Consider the following 15,887-nt stretch of genomic DNA (forward strand, 5'->3'; position numbering starts at 1 on the left):
GCCAAAATCATGTTCAAGTCTGTGCTCGTAACTGTCTGCGTAGTTGTCTCTTCCATTTTTGTTGTTTCCTCGCCATCAAGATGAAAGTCATACTCTTCCACGTCAATTCCTTCTAATTCCATTGCCTATCGTAGTCGTTCCTGAAGTTCTAGTTTAATGCCGGTTGTATTCAATCTACGGCTCTCCAACTCCTTCTTCAGTTGCTGGATCTTCAATTCACTTAACTTTGGCATGTCCAAGTTGTATTCGAAGTCTTCGAAATTTATTCAACAATTCCTCTTCTGACACCAATTGTAACGATTTTACTGCAATTCCCCTTATTTGCAATCTGCCAACGTTCGTATCGCTAAACTGTTGAATAAATAACTCCAATATTGAATAATGGAAAAATGGCCTTTATTAAAGTACTTCACAATAACACGTATACTTTGCAACGAATAGCTTGCTTAATAACCAAACTGATTGATAGCTCAAATGAAACTGATTTCTCGCCTCCACTGTTGTCGCCCTTTTATACTGTCCGACCTCCTCATTGCATATTTCTAGGCTTTTCTAATTCCAGAACTTACTATTTAGTTATAAATTTCTCAGCTACAACTACAGATGTATAATTTTTATAGCTTCTCTCATACCCCATGCGCTTGTATGTGTGAGCGACACTTCCACAATCACAATTGCATACCTTTAGGAGCATCTCAGATAAGATATCTGCATGTGTTTGTGCATCTCTACTCCGCTGCGTGTACGTACATAGGTGTAGACAAAATGATTAAATTATTGATGTGCATTCACGTCACTGCTTAGCATCGGCATAGAGATGGCAGTACCCCTTAGTGTTGCTAACATTCGTAACAATATTGTAAAGAAAAGTTGTTTGCATTAAGACAGCCGTGACGGCCAAAATGATGGAAACCTTAACTGTTAGGTAGCCCTAACCGTTAAAGCTGTTTAATTTAGTAGACCCGAAACCGAATAGGGATATGTCTAACCTCGATACTAATAAGTATGCAGGACATTCAATGATAATCACGTTAAATCAAATTTAGGTTTGTCTTCGCAAAGTCAGCATAAATAAAGGGAGTTTAGTACAGTTTTCCATAGGGAAGAAGTTACCTAGAATGTTGAACCATTGTACATGGACCTGCTAAGTGTAAGTCCCTTTTACATTAGAAAATCATTGAACTCAAGTCGATCATGACATAGATTAAGAGGGTGATAAAGGAGGAAAGTAATACAACAGCGCCCGTACCAAGCAGTTCTTAAAATTTTCGTTGCTAATTCTTGTTGTATTCCGTGTTTTATTTCACGCTTTCTTTTAAGAGGAATTGGCAAATGTAAGGGGGAATTGAAGACACAAAAGGAAATGCCAGAAAAATTGAATTGAAGAATTCTGTAATGTAATTCAATAATTAGAAGTCGGAAATAAGAAATTATTCTTTTATTAATAGTGTTACGGATATTAGCAAAACTAAGGGGTGCTGCTATCTCTAAGCCGATGCTAAGCAGCGCCTTGCATGCACATCCATAGATCATTATGTCTACACATATGTAGGTACACGCAGCTGAGAGCAACGCACAAGCACATGCAGATATCTTATCTGAAATGCTCCCAAAGGTATGCAATTGTGATTCTGGAAGTGTCGCTCACACATACAAGCGCATGGGGTATGAGAGAAGCTATAAAAATTATACATCTGTAGTTGTAGCTGAGAAATTTATAACTAACTAGCTTTACCAGGCGCACGTTGTAGCGCCCGAGATCGAATGGATGTTGCGTTATTTTTTCTGTTTTGTTTGTTGATAATTAAATTTATTGTTCTGTAAATTGAATTGAATTTTGTACGCATATCTGGTGAAATTTTCTGTTAAAACATTTTGTTCTTGTATCTTGTTGTATCTTATTTTGTATTATTGTATTGCTTTTACCGCTGATGATTGTTGCTTTGATTACATTCCGAAGAAGCATGACTGGTGAGCCAATTTTCAAAGTTGATATATGCGCAGGCATTCCTTTTGGTTCTAAGGAGTATAAAAATGCATTCGGATAATTCACAATTTTATCTTCATCTGTAACTGTGTCGATCGATTTATATTTCGTCACTTCACCAGGAAGTTTATTTTGAAAGCGATCATTGATTTTGTTAACATGATCATTTTTGGGAGCTAAGATAGTTCTTTCGCATAGCCAAAAACCAAAAACATTTAAATTAGGGAACACACACATAGAATTTGATTTTTATAGAAGATGTAGACAGATTGAAGCTAAACAATTTTTTTAACAGCGGCAGATTACTAAACGTCCAAAAGGCATAACAGCTAAACTCAACAATGCAGTCAAACTTTAGGTGTTAAAATAACTTAAGTTTGTACGGCAGCCATAGTTTTTCCCCCTTCCACATTTTACTGGAGGTTTTAGGACTTAACGTCACATATCTCCTTACCAATTTTAATTATCCTACCATTACGACGTCCATATATATGCAGTATAATATATTCCATTTGTATGGGAGGTGTCGCGCCCCTTTTTCCTAATTCCATATTTTCTTAGTGGTGTTAAGGATTGACCTCAAATAACTCCTTACTGAATTTCAATGTTCCGGCATGTATACCTTCAAAGTTATGCAGTACCAAAGATTCCATTTGAATGGGAGGTTCCACGCCCCTTTTTCCCAATTCCGCATTTTCTTGGTGGTGTTAGAGATTGACCTCATATAACTCCTTACTGAATTTCAATGTTCTGGCATGTATACCTTCAAAGTTATGCAGTACCAAAGATTCCATTTGAATGGGAGGTTCCACGCCCCCTTTTTCCCAATTCCGCCTTTTCTTGGTGGTGTTAGGGATTGACCTCATATAACTCCTTACTGAATTTCAATGTTCTGGCATGTATACCTTCAAAGTTATGCAGGACCAAAGATTCCATTTGAATGGGAGGTTCCCCTCCCCCTTTTTCCCAATTCCGCCTTTTCTTGGTGGTGTTAGGGATTGACCTCATATAACTCCTTACTGAATTTCAATGTTCTGGCATGTATACCTTCAAAGGTATGCAGTACCAAAGATTTTATTTGTATGGGAGGTGCCACGCCCCTTTTATATATCGAAATTATTTTTAGCCTAAAACCTTCCCCTTGATCGAAGGAACCCATAACCAAAACTTGGTGATGATTGATGCGTGGGAAATACGTTTCCATAGTGAACACACACACACAGAGAATTTGATTTATATATATATATATGGCTAAACCGATTTGGGATTTCAAAATCAACTAACCATCATCTCTCCTTCCTGTATCTTTCCTAAAAATTTCATGGCAATCTATCGAGCCGTTCTCGAGTTATGGAGTGACAATCAAAATGTACACTTCTTTTTATATATATAGAAGACTAAGTAAAATTCTGGAAGCGCCTAGAAGATGCCACGAGGAAATCACAGAGTATAAAAGAATCAGCGGTAGAGGCGCTATGGGCAGTTTTTCAGTTAAGCACGCTATCTGTCGGGCAATAGATCAGTTTCATCAGTCAGTTTGGTTATTAAGCCAGCTAGTTGCAAAGTATAAGTGTTATTGTGAAGTACTTTAATAAAGGCCATTTTTCCATTATTCAATATTGGAGTTATTTATTCAACAGTTTAGTGATACGAACTTAGCAAAAGGGCAAATAAGAGGATTTGTAGTAAATTCGTTACAATAGATATTCACAAAAACCGAATAATTACCCTCAAACGGCTGCTAAACTGGTGAAAACTGTATCAGCGCAAAACGCCTTTTTAGTTAATTATTTTCTGTGTACAACGATATCTTTTTTTTTTCAAAAATTGTTTTTGTTTTGATTGCAGCGTGCCTAAGGCGTACTGATGATGAAGGCTTAGCAGCCTTCGAAATGGATCTATCTGCGCAGCTATCGCAGGTTGTGTGAAAAATTTTCTACTTACTATTCCAAAAACAAAATACAATTTTTTCAAAAATATCTTGACAGAGTAAAAGTATTACTTTGCCGCCTTCGGATTATTGCTACCGAAATTAAAACGCGTCATTTGACACCTCTCCCGAAATTTTTTTACATGTATTAAAAATCAACGCCTGTGGTAAATAATTCCTTCCATTGCATATTTATTTCTAAATTGAATGCCCAAATCAGTATAGGATGCTACTTTCTCCTGAAAAGATACTAAAATATCAAAACTCACAAATATCTATGAATGCGGAATAGTCTTAATTAAAGATTTCGCATATGTGGAGCCAAGTAACCATCGCACATTTTAAAATTGTGTAATTTTCGTCACAATATAATAATACGCATTATATTATATTATATTATCACTAGATATATTAGTTCCGGACGTATATTTTCTTGTCGGGAAGCCTTTTTAAACGGTTTTATTTAGGTTGACTTGACAGACTGCTGGTTGGCTGGTTGGATGGCTGGTTGGCTGGTTGGATGGCTGGATATGGCACGAATTTTGTAATTGAAATTTAAGTAACTTCGCGATAAGCTACAAGGTTGAAACTTGGAATATAGTTCAGAACCCGATGACAATGCAATAAGAAATAAAATCGCCGCTAGGTGACTCAAGGATCGAGATATTCACAAAAATCGTATTTGTGGTCCGATTTGGCTAATATTTTGAACACATAATACATACAAGAATAGAAAGCGACCTATGAAAAAAGCGCCGCTAAGTGGCGCACAGATCGTGATATTCAAAAAAATCGTATTTGTGGTCCGATTTGGTCCATATTTGGAACACATAATACATACATGAAGAGAAAGCGACCTATGATTTCCGATTAGGCTTATATTTGGAACAAATATTACATACAGTCCGGTAGAAGTGACATCAAAATATTTTGGAGTTGGTGGAGGGACAAGCATACGTGGCGCAGAGTCGAGTAAAGTCTTTGGAAGGATTATGTATTGAGCACTGAGGTTGTAACAAATTGTCAGTCCTTGTAATAATGAGTCACTAAATGAACTAAATAGAATGAGAAATAATAGGCAATTAAATAAAGACTAAAAACTTGAAAATAAAATAATTAAAAAAAATTTTTTAGTTAAACGGTTTTATTGAAAACAATACTTACATGAAGTAATAATAATACTAAAAATAAATATAAATAAATAAATGTAAGGCGCGATAACCTCCGAAGAGATCTAAGGCCGAGCTTCTCTTCCAATTTGCGTCGTGCTCCTCTTGATTTTTCCCTACAAATTGGCCGGACGGGACCTACATGTTTTATGCCGACTCCGAACGGCATCTGCAAGGCAGATGAGTTTTCACTGAGAGTTTTTCATGGCAGAAATACAATCGGAGCGCTTGCCAGACACTGCCGAGGGGCGACCCCGCTTAGAAAAATTTTCTTTTAATTGAAAAATCTTATTTCTAAAATTCTGATGTTGCTTTGCCCGGGAGTTGAACCCAGGGCATACGGTGTGATAGGCGGAGCACGCTACCATCACACCAAGGTGGCCGCCAAATAATAATACTAAACGCTAGAAAATAATTAGGTAGGTCCTAGGTACTAGTCATCACACTCCTCATCAATCTAGGGCGTTGATCAGACAATTAAATAAAAGCGTTGGACGCGTCAACTTTCAATTGATAGTCATATATAAGACCAACTGAACCCTAATCAGGTTATGCTACGCCTCACATTTTTAGAAATTTCAGGCGTCCAACGCTTTTATTTGTCTGATAAACGCCCTAGATTGATGAGGAGTGTGATGACTAGTACCTAGGACATACCTAATTATTTTCTAGCTTTTAGTATTATTATTACTTCATGTAAGTATTGTTTTCAATAAAACCGTTTATCTTAAATTTTTTTATTTTTTTTTTATTTCACTTCCATTTAAGTTCATCGCGTTTGAGTAGCAAATTGTTTAATTTCTCGCAACTTTTGACCACAGACCACCAACTTAAAATCTATTTTAAAAAATTTAAATCGCGCTCTTGTAATTTTAAATTTAAAATACTTTTTTTAGAGATAAAATAGTGTTTAAGTAGAACATAACAGACTTGAAATGATATTTAATTTAGAACCATGTTTAAACCAATAAAAGTTTTTTATTTCGACTATGACTACGGGCCATAAATGTGCGATATAAACAACATATGCAGTCATCAATTTGAAAATAATATTTAAACAGTATTTAATTAAACGCTTGACAATTTCAAATTCAAAACTTAGAAGTAAGCAGAAGTTAAAATGTTATAAATGAATTCTTCAAAAAGACCTCGCAGAAAGTACTCATGAAGGAGATATTTACTTAGTAGGGGGCAGACGTGAACTTATGGAATTGACAACAATAGAGCAAATTAATAGTAGACAAAATTTATACAGAATAAATTTAAGTACATACCTATAAAAATAATGATCAAATCACTTTTGCAAACAAGTTTCCAAGTTTCTAGATGGCCTAATTGGAACATTAAACTTGATTTCACCAAGCAATAATGGACTATTTATCGATCCGCTTATTAGTTTTGCAATAAATAGGACGCCAAGCATCTCTTTGCGGCTTTGTAAAGTGAGTAACTGTAGTAGTTTTAACCGGTTGCAGTAGGGGGGAAGATTTTTTGAAGGATCCCATGGTAAGTGTTTTAAAGCAAAAATTTTTTCTAGACCGATTCTAGATAGATTCCAAACTATTGAAGCGTATTCCAAAATAGGCCACACCAATGATAAAAAAAAGTTTTTGTAACGTATGGGTCATTGAATTCTGTAGACCAACGTTTACCGAAAGCCAAAGTACTTTTAGCCCTATTCACGCAAGATTCAATATGAAATTAAAATCCAGTTTTGGGTCCACTGTAACGTCTAATCAATAAAGTTAGTGACTTGCTTGATTGCATAATCGTCAATAGCATAACCATGGGATTGGAAGGACTTTCTTGTAAAACACATGAACTTACACTTAGGTAGGTTTAGTGACAAGGCATTTTCATTACACCAAACAACGGGTAAGCAGATGGGCATTACAAATTTAACATCATCAGCGTATATCAAGGGCTTACAGCGCTTCAAAACACTTGGAAGGTCATTAATGAACAACAGGAACAAAACTGAACCAAGGTGGCTACCTTGTGGAGCACCAGAAGATACGTTTATCAACAGAGACCAGCAATTATTAAATAAAACTGTTTCTTTTCTTTCCTTCAAATAAGAAGAAACACAAGATAGGAACAATGGAGGTAATACTAACCGATCAAGTTTGAATAAAAGTATGGAATGAGAAACTTTATCAAATGCCTTACTAAAATCAGTATAAATAACATCAACTTCACAATTTGTCTTAAAACTATTGGATACAAAGGTTGTAAACTCAAGCAAGTTGGACACCGTGGACTTACCCATGCAAAAGCCATGTCGTGAAAGGCAACTAATGAAGATACTCTAAAAGCAATTTGTTTTGTGATAATCGAAAAAAAATCTATGTATGTATTTTAGACAGATTCTGCTTACCATACAAGACGCTGTGGACTGCCTAAGGCAGAAGGTAATCTCTCAGAGGCACATTTATATTTTCTCAGACAGTCAAGCAGCGCTGAAAGCCCTTGACTCTGTCACAACTAATTCTGAAAATGTAGTAGGCTGTCGCGGATCACTTAACGTGATGGCTTAACAGTTTACTTTGCATCTGGTATGGGTTCCAGGCATTGAGAAAACAAAAACGGATTTAAAGAAAATAGATCCATCCCATTTAAATATAGGAAGGGTACAAAACAAAAATAATGGCACAATAATTATAAGCGCTAATACAGCAGGCGACAAGGACAAAATTAGAGATACGCTAACAGAAAAGTTTGATAAAAATGTGTATAATATGGCTGAGCCAAAAGTGTATTTTCCTAGAGTTGTGGTAGCTAATATTAGTGCAAAGCATACCGAGAGCGAAATAGTTAGCCGGATTCTTGCGCAGAATGATACACTGAGGGAAGCTAAAATGAAATGTATTACAATTAAACGCGCTAAAAAAGAAAATAGAGGACAAGATATTAATGCAGTTATAGAAATAGAGCATAAATATTATGAGGCCATCCTGAGACATAAGAAAATTAATGTTGGATGGGATCGCTGCCCAGTTTATGACGGTCAAACAGTAAAAATGTGCTACAAATGTTTAGGGTTTAACCACATAGCTGCAAATTGCACTCTGAAACAGAGATGTAGTAAATGTCTGGGAGAACATGGGGCAGAAAACTGCAAGGAGAGCATGCCCATTAATAAATGTGGTAATTGCGTAGATGCCAATAATCAGGTAGGTTTTAAGCTCCATATAGACCATAACATAATGAGCCATGACTGCCCAGTTTATCAAAGGAAGCTTAAACTGGAAAAACAACGAGTTGGATTTTAGCAACCAAGACGTACAAGCCCAGTAATAAATGTTTTTGATTTGAAATGTGTCTACTTGAATATTTGTAGTTTGTTAGCAAATAAAGCAGAGCTCGAAAAAATTATAGAAGAAGTGGATCCGGACATTGTTTTATGCTCAGAAATACGTATAACTTCAGATATTCTTGATTCTGAAATTAATATTGCACCGTATACATTAATTCGCTGCGACTCTCATAGTAGACCTACGGGAGGGGTCGTTTTATTACTGAAAAAGGAAATCAAGTACAAAGTCAAGTTTAATCGATCAATTGATAGAAATGTATGGTGTGCTATACTAAATTAAAGCAAGTGGACATTAAGTGGCAAATAGGTGTGGTGTACCATTCGCCAAGTTCTAGTGACAGTGAATTTTTAAATCACGTAGAGAGTATTTTATCAGAAGTATTTGAATCAGGTACGAATTCCCTTCTAGTTGGAGATTTCAATATAAACTTAAATATTAACTCTTCGAGTAGCTACAAACTGAATGAAATTTGTGCACGTAGCGCAATGAAACAAAAAATTTATTTCAATACAAGAGTCGCGGAAACTTCTCAAACAAAAATAGATTTATTATATGCAAACGCTGATATACTGTCGTGTAAATCTTGAAGACCACAGAATATCCGATCACGAAACTATTTCATTTGCTATAAAAGTAATTCAAACCCGTTACGAAGAGTCATTTCATCAACATCCTGGGAGAATTATTCTGCCTTGACCACTCTACTGAGGAATTGCGATCTCAGTTTAATAAGAAGCATGAATGTCAACGACATGGTCAACTATATAAATACTGGTTTACTAGATTGTATGGGAGTACTAACGTTTGAAAAAAACAGTACGGTTAAGTTAAGAAATAAATGGTATGACCAAGAAGTGAATAAACTAAAATACCGGTTGCACTCACAAGCTAGAGCAACGGGTGACTATACCGGTGAAATTTGAAGCTTCTAGCTGTTAAAATGGGGCAGAAATTGCGAAAATATATGTATATATACTATATATATACACTATATATATATTCTATATATATATACTATATATACCACCATATATTATTATTATTATTTATTTATTATTACGGCGTTTTAAGCCTAAAACTTAGATTATTACAAATTTTTAAATACATTTTAATAATAATAGGATTTCTAGCGTTTGGGGTGTCGGAATGCATAAGATTCCGATCAGCACGGGAACTGGTGGTCCCAACGGGCGAGTCTTGGAGTCATATCATTGGGAGGTTGGAAGGACGTGTTCTCAATCCTGCCCTACTCCAAGACGTATGATTACCCAGTTTTATTATTTATGCTGTCGGAATGCATTTGATTCCGGTCAACCCAAAAGCCAGCAGCTCAGCAGAATAAGCCACTCTTATCGGACGGTTGGAAAGAACGTGTTTCCAATCCTCCCTGTACCAGCCCCTATGTAAAATATACTATATATACCACCATATATATACTATATATACCACCATATATATACCATATATAACACCATATATATACTATATATACCACCATATATATACTATATATACCACCATATATATACTATATCTACCACCATATATATACTATATATACCACCATATATATACTATATATACCACCGATCTTTATGATTTTTTCAGACAACAATATATGCTACATACGTAAGCATTCGGTGAAATTTGAAGCCTCTAGCTCTTAAAATAGGGCAGTAATTTCGAAAAGTTTCTTATCTGAACAATCGGTTGTGGAGGATATATACTATATATAAGACCGATCTCATCAAATTTTGCAGACAACAATATGTGCAATATACGAAAGTATATGGTGAAGTTTGAAGCTTCAATTTGTTAAATTGAGGAAGATATGACAAAAAGCCTCTTTTTCTGAAAAATCGGTTGTATGAAGGATATATGCTATAGTGGTCCGATCAGGCCGGTTCCGACAAATGTCTAATCGGACACCCAAATACACCCGCTCACCAAATTTTATCAAGATATCTCAAAAATTGAGGGACTAGTTTGCATACAAACAGACAGACGGACGGACGGACATGGCTAAATCAACTCAGCTCTTCATTCTGATTATTTCGGTATACTTAATGGTGGGTCTATCTATTTTCCTTTAAGGACTTACAATTTTGGGTTTCGTGACGAAATTAATATACCATTTCATTTTCATGAAAGGTATAAAAAGCGTACATTTCACTCGCATTAACGGAATCGAGTCCATAGATGGGAAAATTGAAGTGTGAGGGTGAATTGGTAAACGGAGGAGTAAAGAATTAAATTTGCTTATCATTAAAATTTTTTTTTAATTTTAGAACTGATTTTTATGATAAAATTCATTCATCCCAGCTCTGGAGAAATTTAGTTTAAAAATAAGATTTGTATGTAAATAATACTGTATTAAATGGTAATTTCCGATGAGTTTGACTATATTATGTGTAGTTTTTCAGCTTTATTGATCTATTAGGGTCAAGTGCAAATAAAATACGATTTATTCCACCATTTAGCCCAACGTTTCGATAAGTATCCTTATCTTCTTCAGGGGCGGTATTGGTATTTAAAAACGATTTTATTATTACTTTACTAAAACATTATAATGCTACCATCACTGTATGATAAACTTGTCAAAACCCTGTATTAGTTTGGCTTGAGAACGGGGTTTCATCTAAGGTTTTTCGTTAAAACATATGTATGTATATTTATATAAGGCGTTTTGTTAAAATTTAATAGCGTTTTCTTTTCTGCCAAAATTGTTACGCTTTTTGTACGCCGCGCAAGGGTTCTAAATATATTTTGTTCTGTTCTAAAAGCAGGTAACGCCTTTACGAGGTATTTCGCTCTTTTGTGAAAATTGTTGCCTGCTTGCAACGCAAAAGCGTTACACTTTTACCCTGCATAAAATGTCGGTGTGGCAGTGCAACTCTGAACAACAACAACAGCAGATAGTGACAATTTATTTTCGTAACTTCACATATTTTTAGGCAATTTATTTATTTGGGCTATTTATGTTCTTTGCATGCACTATAAATGTTGAAAATTTTCTGGGGTAGGAGTAACTCTAGGTAATAGTCTAGTTGAGGGGTCGACTGCTAATACGCGTCAAAAAATATCGAGAGAGGTGTCAAACGACGCGTCTTGACATCAGTATTAATAATCCGAAGGCGGAAAATAAAAATTTTAACGCGTTCAAAAGATATTAACGAAAAACCGAAAAAAGACCCGCGGGTACCTCCGAAACCGGGGGTCGGATCCATAGTATTTTTGCGCAGAACACCTTTCTACGTTGGCGGCCTTCGGCCGCGCTTATAAAAAATAACCCTGGGCTACGCCATGCCAAGTCCGGGTGTGTCGTATAACCGTGGCTACCGCCACGGTGATGCACAATTTTTTTGGGGGGTACTAACACAACAACAACCACATGGAAATCGCCAACTTCAACTGCAAATATCTCCGGACAGAGATAAAATTTTCCTTTTCCGCCATCGGATTATTGTTCTCGAGATTAATACGCGTCTTTTGACACCTCTCTCGATATTTTTGGTAGCGTATTAGCAGTCGACCCCTCAACTAGACTATTACCTAACTCTATTAAGGCTTTACCATTTACTTAGGCACCAATTTATTTCAGAAAAGAACACGCTGTGTGACATTGTACTTTACCACAACCTGAAATTTAAGATTTTACAACGAATTCGACACATTTGTGAATTGCCGACTGTTTTTAGACCACTTAAGGAATGCAGAAATTTGGTCCATTTCTGAGATTTTGTCCTTTTTTCTATAAATTTTGGTCCCAAATGAAAGGATTGCGTGGCAACCGTGGTTGCAGCTGATTTCTTTTTCTCTTAGCCCATAGTGTACCTATACAAGTGTGTTCACTAAGCGATAAACGTCAAAACCACAAACAGCCTCGCTCACCTGATTGAAATCTCAGGTCTAGAGTCGCATTTTTGGTCTCAACGACAACATTTTTGACTACCAATCGTATCGACTTTTTCAATTTTTCAATCATTCGGCGCACTCGGTAATGGTATCCATTTTGAATTCGCTGTCATTCTGAATCCAGAGAGTGTCTGTCAGAATGCTTGACAGATAAGTCAACACACTTGTACTTGTACACTATGTCTTAGCCCTTCTCTCACTTCTGCTTTTTGTATAGCTGAGCAGCTCTCTGCCACTTCTTAAGAAGCTACGCCTGGCTGCTCTTTTTCGCCTGCAGAGTTTTAGCAAAAATGATTTCCTCACCTTTTCAACCACACATTTCTGTGGAATTCTTTTGCTTTCGAAGGAACTTTTATCGCTGCTTAGTATCAACTAATCAAGGAACTCAAAATTTTATTGAAAAATCTTTCTAAACATAACTAATCCAACGAATTTTACACTTTTGCGACGATCACTGCCGCACCGCACTTCTTTCCCAAGAACAGGTCAATATTCTGCCTGCGTCGCTGCCGTAGTGGACGTCACAAAACGTAGTCACATTCGATTTTTCACCAATTCGTGCTGTCCACGCTATCATTTCCACCTACTTTTTTTCTATTGCTGCTGATAAACAAATTCATTTTATTGCAACTTATTCTTACCACAATCATTACCTTTATTCACACAATAATTATGCACTAAATTTTCAACGCTTTAATTTTACATTTGGCTTTTCACTAAACACTTGCACTTTATCACTTATTTTTTTAAATTTTTTGATTTTTCCTGGGAAAGCCATCTCGCTCAGCGGTCAAATTTATACTGTCAGCGTTTCTTGATTTGAAGGGCGATTTATTGCAGCGCAGCAATGACGCAGTGCTCAGCTTTCAGAAGCTAAATGTCATGACAGGGTTGTAGATTCCGCACAAAAGGCATATTTATGGTATATTTAGACCATTGCGGAACGATACAAGGTGGCAGCATGGAACAGCTGATTATAAACTTTTTTTATATGATTTGATACATCAACTACCGGTGCAGTACGACTTTGACATTTGTCCATCGAATTTACAAAAACAAAGTACATGCGATTTTTATTTATGTTTGTAGGTATGTCACCATGCTGCCACCTTGTATCGTTCCGCTATGGTTTATACGTTAAACCTTTTAATCCATTCGCGTAACACCAGCACGAAGATTTTGAAGATCTGAACACAAGTATCAATGATGACACAAGTATGTTATTGGTGAAACTAACTTTACAGTTGGAATATGGCTTGGATTATCACAATTTACGTTTTGGAAAAGAGAATAGAATATTTAAATAATATCTAATCTCTTTGGTTCTGTGCAGCAAATTGTTTTTGAACAGCAACCGTGCAAAACTTGTTGGATTACGTGTTCCATTTTCTTCATGCTGGAGTACTCTAACAATACACCTTTGCAATGCGTTTGCGGACCACCATCAGCCAATGATGACATGATACGAAACATTCATTCTCTCTCAATTCGTTTCCAGGAATGGGTCTTAAAGTTCATTCAATTGTAAACATTGGTTCATTCGATTGTAAACAAACTTCATTCGTTTCCAAGAATGGGTCTTGAAGATCAGAGTTGGGTAAACCGCGCAAAAAAAAATCCAAGAAAATCGGTGCGTTTTCATTATTTTTCATTTCAAGTGTATTCAACTACATAAACGGATCAAAAATTTGTAAAAAAGGTACAAGAAATAACAAAATTAAATGAGCTGTTATTTTAACGCACGAAAAGAGATAAGTACATTTTATCTTAGCTATCAAAAAATTTAATTTCACGTGTTGTCACGGAAAAATTTTTAACGGGTAAAATAAGCTTTTTTTTGTATTTGTGATCCTGAAAAAATTCGAGTTTTTCGATATCCCATTTGACAATCTTGAGTAAGTTTTCGGTGAAAATCATAAATTAAACCTTTACCATGTAAAATACCCCAAAGTTATTCCGAAATGCCCAAATTTGATTTTGAGGATGATGGCATCTATAGTCAATGTTATAAAAAATGTACATTTTCACGCGCTCTCAGAGAGCGAGAAGTTTCATATCATGTCATCATTGCCATCAGCCGATCATTGCTCGTTTTTTAAAGACCGTGATCACGACACGATGACGGTCGAACAGAGTTGCCAAAAGTAAAATATTGCATACAAATAACTGCTAATAAAATTTTACTATGGCAACTCTCATAAAATGCAACCGCGCACTGGTTTTATATATGTATACTATAGTATGTATAGAGAAATATTAGTTTCTTTATTCACGCAAATGCTAAATAACATAAGAATATTCGTAGTATAAAATATAAAAGTTGTATTGCCCCTCTTCATTTACTTTCATTTTAAATTAAATTCCCTTCGATAATTCTTTCCGACACAATTCCTCTTTAGTACTTTGGCATATGATCCTCTGTGGGTGCTACATGGAGTACTACAGTGAAAGTATTTTGGAAAGTACTCTCACGTGTGTACTCTATGGAATACTCACAAACAAAGGGAGAGTGGGATCACCTACGCCTCTCCTAGGAAATCGCAATGTTAATTGGAGCACATTTATTGTATGAATACGGATTAGTTTTGGAACACTCCTAAAGGAGTATTCCTTACACTATTTATGGAGTACTCGCGTTATTTGAAGGGAATACATCTCTTTTGCGTTGTGCAAACCTTGTGTTTTGAACCCAGCTGCGTAGCAGATCTACTTCTCTTTTTCGGACATTAAAATTAACTACATATTTTTGTACGGATAAAAAAATGCGTCTTCCAAGCAGAAGTAGCAGCTATCATGGAAATCTTTATTTTCAATAGCCAAGCGGCAGTAGAGTGCCTTGTTTCCTATTCATTCAACTCCGAATTGACACTAAACTGTCGCCGATCTCTTCAGGAGATGAGCCAACAGAACCGTGTACATCTCACAAGGGTCCCGGGACACAGGGACATAGAGCGAAACTACTCTGCAGACGAACTTGCTAGGCAGGGTACGACCAGACAGATTCTTCCTGACAAAGAACTACTAGGTATGCCTTTTGCCACTTGCAAGCTAATGCTAAAAGAGTATACCCACAGTCAAGCCAACGAAAGATGGCTACTAAGCCCCGGGATGTAGAACATCAAAGCAATCCTGGCTTAAATGGAATACTAAGAGATCCCGTCACGTCTATACCCTAAGCAGGTACAAAGTCTCCTCACTTGTAGGAGTTCTGACTGGGTACTGCCTCATCGGAAGGCATGCGGAAAGGGGAGCGCCCTTCCGACGACGCTGCAGAAGTTGTAAAGAAGATGAGATAGAGAAAATGGTGATGGACCTCATCTGCAACGCTGTCTGGAAGCTCCCTTCCTGAGCGATCTCTGCCAGGTCTGGGAGGACTTGGTAGCTTTTATCAAGTCCTCGAAATGGTTCGATGAAGAGGGATAATGGTGTCTTTCCGTGGTACCACAACGGGCCAACTGACACTGGCCTATGTGTGCCCATGGGGCAGCCACTACTACCTAACCTAACCTTTTTACGGATAGCCCATAGGAAAGTATGTCAAAAAGTTGTAATTTACCTTAAGTACATAT

General features: G+C 36.4%; 1 protein-coding gene across 3 annotated transcripts in view; it reads right to left on the reverse strand.

Annotated features, from left to right (window-relative positions):
* Positions 1-13,107, reverse strand: part of Hel89B (histone acetyltransferase 1) — a 68,805-nt gene extending 55,698 nt beyond the window's left edge. Inside the window, exon 1 of one of the 3 annotated variants that reach the window (XM_067789706.1) lies at positions 12,972-13,107. The gene's annotated coding sequence lies outside the window, so the exon portion shown is untranslated. Of the gene's footprint in view, positions 1-12,621; positions 12,934-12,959 lie in introns of those variants that run through there. The other 2 variants (XM_067789713.1, XM_067789721.1) reach the window with 2 other exon arrangements.
* Between the last annotated feature and the right edge of the window lie 2,780 nt (positions 13,108-15,887).

This window comes from Eurosta solidaginis, chromosome 1 (genome assembly GCF_040869045.1).
Source record: "Eurosta solidaginis isolate ZX-2024a chromosome 1, ASM4086904v1, whole genome shotgun sequence".
Classification (NCBI taxonomy): Eukaryota; Metazoa; Arthropoda; class Insecta; order Diptera; family Tephritidae; genus Eurosta; species Eurosta solidaginis.